This window comes from Momordica charantia (assembly GCF_013281855.1).
Source record: "Momordica charantia cultivar OHB3-1 chromosome 6 unlocalized genomic scaffold, Mcharantia_2.0 BLBB01000006.1, whole genome shotgun sequence".
Lineage (NCBI taxonomy): Eukaryota > Viridiplantae > Streptophyta > Magnoliopsida > Cucurbitales > Cucurbitaceae > Momordica > Momordica charantia.
The window spans coordinates 20,867,327-20,873,108 of NW_028275164.1; the positions used below are offsets into that span (position 1 = coordinate 20,867,327).

General features: G+C 46.1%; 1 long non-coding RNA gene across 1 annotated transcript; it reads right to left on the reverse strand.

Annotated features, from left to right (window-relative positions):
• Nucleotides 1-2,126: 2,126 nt before the first annotated feature.
• LOC148210909 (uncharacterized) lies at nucleotides 2,127-4,606 on the reverse strand. The gene is made up of 3 exons (XR_015791874.1): nucleotides 3,858-4,606; nucleotides 3,711-3,772; nucleotides 2,127-2,435 (listed from the first exon to the last, which is right to left on the reverse strand). It is a non-coding gene; the product is annotated as an uncharacterized LOC148210909 (long non-coding RNA).
• Nucleotides 4,607-5,782: the final 1,176 nt, after the last annotated feature.

The window sequence follows — 5,782 nt, forward strand, 5'->3', positions numbered from 1 at the left end:
CTCGAAAGAAGACGCTCAAAACCTTGGTCTTGCAATGCTCGCCTACGCCATGACACACGCATGTGCCATGAGGTAGCTCACTCAGGCCTCAGGGTCCAAGGGTGGTGGAGAGCTGACACCATACCTCCCCCACTCCCCCATAGTACATTATAAGGCAATCTTGGTATGGCAGGCGTGTATGTGCAAAGTGGCGAGGAGTCACTCGCCAACGTAGAGCGCAGTCTAAACTCCGTTCGACACGAAACTTGGCGTGCACTCCGATTGACATGAAACTTGGCGTGCTTGCATATCTCACTAATATGAATCTAACTCTAAAGCCGCTCGTCCAAACTCTCGATGGAAACTCGACTTCTAGGATCATGGCTCAGAGCCTCAACTGACCCCCATTGAACTTGTCACTAACACCACTGACATCATCTTCGCCTTGTATTCTTCGTATGCCTTCTTCTAACATTTTTGTGCACATCCTTGAGGTGTGACAAGTGATGTACCATCTTCCTTAGTCGCATCACGACACTTCTCTCTCGACCCTCAACATGACCCGACGGGTGACACTCACTTGTCCATTACATGGGCATTGTTTATGCAGGAGTTTGCACAACGATTCTTCACGAATCGAGCTCAAACTCGGTCTTCGGTTCCGACCTGAACACTAGAGTGGACCTGCACGAGAGGGTAAGCACTCTGACGCTCAAGTCAGTATAGATCGGACTCCGTAATTAGTTTGAGGTGAGATTCGATACCTGAGCGTGAAATGAAGTCCTCTATTTATAGGTGATGGATCCGACAGTACACACGACCGGCAGTTATGTGTCTTTTCTCATATCGGACCTGTCGGGTTCCGAGCAGGTCGGATCCCAGTCAGGTCGAACCTTGGTGCCCATACTTAGTCTTTTATAACGGGCGAACCCGGTCTCCTCGGCGGGGCCGAGGTGGACCTAAGCAATCCTTTTTATTTAGTTTCTTCAAACACTAATAAGGGTCATCCACGTGTCTCGGGTATGTTTACCCCCAAACATTGGCCCCCTCTCTGTTAGGTTCGATCTCGACCTGACAGAGAAGTTCACTCGAATCTATTTTGGACACATGGCGACTTTTCATTTGTAGAGGGAATATGACCGTTGCGGAAGACGTTTCCATCTGCCAGGTTGTCGGAGCACTCAATGTTTCGCCGTTGCGTATCTCGAGAAGATCCCAGCCGCTCGTTGATTACACGTGTACGGTACAGAGGTTTTTCCGATCAGCTTACGTTTCCTGAATTTCTGGAGTTCGATCTGAAACCAGCTCGAACCTTTTGTAGGTCAGTCATTTTTCTTTTTTAATTTCTTTTCGAATATGGTGGTGTTCCTGTCTTCCTCCTCCAGTAGTGATAGCCTGGGTAGCGTAGGTCGAACCATAAATAGCTCACCCCCCAAACCAAGTGATTTTGGGGAGGTCTTAGCTCGTAGGTTAGAGTCCGAGCTAGAAGAAATAGAGAACTTTAGGTTCTCAGATGATGGAGAGGATAGTGATACCTCCACCTCGGGCCAGGGTCTGGAGTACCGTTCTAGGTTGCCCGAGCACTATCTCGGACCCCTTCGTAGGGGGTTTAAAATTCCGAACAACATCCTCCTTAGGCTCCCGGCGGAAGGGGAAAGAGCTGACAATCCTCCAGAAGGATGGGTCACTCTTTATTTGAAGATGTTTGAGTACGGCCTCAGACTTCCCCTTCATCCCTTTGCTCAGGAGTTCTTAAACCGAACTGGACTGGCTCCTGCTCAAGTGGCCCCCAATGGGTGGGGTGTCATTTTTGCTTTAGCCATTCTTTTTTGGTTGCGAGCTCGGGGCGAGGATGAGGCCGAACTGCTAAGCGTTGACCAACTTCTTGGGTGTTTTGAGGCCAAGAGGATAGCCAAAAAACCAGGTCGGTACTATATGTGCGCGAGGAAGGGCGCGAGTGGTATAGTCAAGGGGCCGACCTCCATCAAAAGATGGGTAGGTAAGTGGTTCTTTGTGTAACGACCCAGAATTTTTCGCACACCTCTAGGTTACATTAACTACCCAACTAATCAAATTTAACCCCGACTACATCCTGCCAACTTCCTATGCACACAAACTTATAAAATCAAGTTTCAATCCTCATCAATTTAACGATAAATCAATCTCATGGAATAACATTCAACAACATTCGTGAACCACTTCACGAGGCAAGTTTATTATTCAATCTATATGAAACTAAACAAATGGAATAAAACTCAAATAGGCACCTATCCCGAAGCGAAACTAACCACAAGGAAAAATCTTACAATTACTCAAATACAAATAAACCGTTTATTGGCTACAACCAAAGGCCTTAACCAATGACTTAAACTAAACAGGAATAACTAAGCAGCCTATGGTCCTCGCTCGTCATGTCTCCTCCGTCCCATCACCATGGTCACCCACGAGCCCTTCACCTGAAACAATCATTGTAGAAGGGGGGGTGAGTATATAAAATATACTCCGTAAGTAGCCCTCACCAAGCACACACAAACATCATGCTCATAACCATAAAGGAAACATGCATCGTCATGCTCTATCATTACAGTATGCGAACAACCATAGACATGCTCTACTATTACATTATACATTCAACCATAAAAATGCTCTATAAGACCCGATGCTAACCACAATCATATAAAAACAACTACCATCCACTTGGCTCCCTAACACCTCAAGCACATCTATGTTCACCTCATCTATTCAAGCTTTCCAAGACCATTCTGTTGGTAGTGTCGGCCCCTGACCATTTATACCCAGAGCCCCGACACTAGTGCATCGACCCTCGACCATTTATACCCGAGGCCTCGATGTATTTTCAACTATTGGCCCTTGACCATTTTTACCCAAGGCCCCAATAGTTCTCCTTTTGAAAGACTCCTCGCATCGACCCCCGACCATTTATACTCGAGGCCTCGACGCTCATCTTTATCCAATATTGGTGTATCGACCCCCGACCATTTATACCCGAGGCCTCGATACCCAATTAGTGACGTATCAGCCCTCGACCATTTATACCCGAGGCCCTGACACTCACCCATTCACTTCATAACTTTCATAACTCCACATAACATTTCTAGCCTCCAACCAAGATTTCAGTACCACTTCCCTAATAGCACCAGCCACCACAACGCCCATCAACAACACCACCACTAGTATGATTTCAATGCATCTCTCAGCTCACCAACACAATTCAGCATGCTTCCACAATATAAACATCATTCTAATAGCAAAACAATAAACCAAACATGTTTTCACAACATACCAAATCTTAACAACAGCGTCAAAGTGAGTTTAGTCATAACAGAGCATAGTCAACAAATTGCAAACGATTGGAGCCCAACACAATTCAACCAAACACTTAATATCCAACGTCCATATTCAATAAGCACTGCTAGATATAATAAAAACTCATGAGACACGCCAAACACTTCATACAAATTCAGACAACAAACATTTCCAAAATAAATTCACTTTAACGAACATTCCCTACAATCATACATCATTCTACAACAGATCTCAGCAGTTCAACAATACAAAATTCCCACTATTATCACCGATGGACATTCAACACTAACCAGGCATACAAAACAACATAAACAAGAGTTACACTACACAACCACGTATCAGAACCAATATTAAGCATCATAACAGCACATCGGCAACCAAATAACAAACATCAACGCACGCACCTGCCCCCGTGCTACTTACAAACAAATGTCCTAAAGCTCCTAAGCTTGTTGAACACTTCCTACTACAAAAAGAGCACGATCTCGAGGTTAGTAATCCATCAGAAACATTTAGTTATAAACGAAACCGAGTTTAGGTAGAGTCGTTACCTACTAGCTCACACTAAAACAACTTGGGTTAGGAGTGGGTCGACGTCGAATCGATGCCGAGGGAGGTGGGTCTTGCAAATCGGCTTCGAATGGGTGTGGGTCAATGCCAGAACATAACAGAACGAAGAAATCGTCGCGAACTACTACTGCTCGGGTGCTGACCGTGAGGTTCGAGGTCGCCGGAGGGGAAAAACACGTCGCTGTCGTTAGAGGACGTGGGGTCCGCTCGAGCTGCTGCTACTTCAAGAGTTGGGGAGAAATATATCGCAGATCTGGCAGTGTGGGTGCTGCAGAACACGTCGAATCTGCTCGACTGCAGCGCTGCTACCGACAAGGCCGCTGGAAATCTTACCACGAATCGACGCCTGACGCTGCTGCTGCTTCTCGAGATACCACGCCGCCACGAACTCATCGGATCTGGGCGTAGCTGCTGTGGAACACCCGAGGATGAAGCTCGCGCTGCCGGAGCCGCTGTGCGCTGTCAACGTTGGTTCGTCGAGCGCCGCCGCTGGCTGGGTCCGAGGAGCGTCACTGCTCGTGGAACTCGTGCACCTCCCGTTGGACTTACCGTTCGCGGTGGACTACCGCGGCTTCGCACGCAAAACGTCAGATTTACTCACTGTAGGAAGGATCGCCGGAGGTTCCGTGAGTCTGCTGCAGATGAGTCGTCGGCCGGAGGATGAAGCTGCTGCCGTGGGTGTCGTCGAAGAAGGAGAAGAACGAGAGTGGGTGGGGGTGGCTAGTTTACCGAAGAAGAAGAAGAAATTGGGGGGGGGGGGCGGCTGGACAAGTGAGGAAGAAGAAGATGAAGTGGTTTAGGGTTTTTTTTTTTATTATTATTCTTTCCTTTGTTTTAAAACCTATAGCCCAATTCCCAAATCTTAAATGAGGCCCAAATAAGTAACACAAAGTCCCAAAACAACAAGCCCAAAATTTCACTTTAGAAATAAAAATAAACCCCACAACAACCCGAAATAAAATAGTTAACTTAAACTCTAAAACCCAAGAATAATATTTCAAAGAAAAGTAGAATTTACGAAGGAAAATCCTAAAACTCGTGAATTTAGAATTTAACTAAAAATCTCCTACACAGGTCGAGAACTTAAATTATCTTAATCCAAAGAAATTAAACTTAATTCTAATTTAGCCAAAAATTAGAATTTCAAAGTTAGAAAATCCAAGAATTAAAGTTATCAACTTAGGGAAAAATCCAAAGACACTATTTATCTCTTAAAATAAACGAGTCAGAGAACGCGGGGCGTTACACTTTGCCTCTGGAGAGTGGCTGGCAAAGGACGAGTCTGGTCGTGCCTTCTTTGATGTTCCCACTAGGTTTGGGAACTTAGGTATGGAGTCTTCCTTCTTTTTTTTTTCTTTTAATTTCTTGATTTTCACATCTAACTCGAACTTTCGTTTGCTTTGTGCAGTATCAATTAAGCCGATTCCCGAGCTCGCTCAAACCACCTTTGACACCCTTAAATACTACAAGGACAACTTCCCAAGGGGCCGGAAGATCGGGACCTTGGTCACAGACAAGCTGCTGCTAGAATCAGGGCTATTGGACTACAATCCTTTAGTTCGTCCGATTGAAACTTCGAGGCCAAACTCCGAGCTCGGTAAGCCGTGTTCGATCTCGACTTCAAATTTAGCTTCAAGTTTTTACCTCTGACATTTCATCTTATTCGTATTACAGCCATGGTGTGTGGATTCACGAGCAACGTGAAACGCAAGTCTCAGGGCCGTGCTCACGCCCTTATGACAGTCCAGAGCTCTAATCCAACTACCCCTGCTGTGGATCAGCATGCAGCTCAGGACCAGGTGGGTCCATCTTCTGAAGTTCCAACTCCAGTGATCGAGCTGGATTCTACTGGGGAGCGCTCCAAGGAGAAGCGCTCGAGGAGCGAGTCCGAAGCACTGGACGTGTC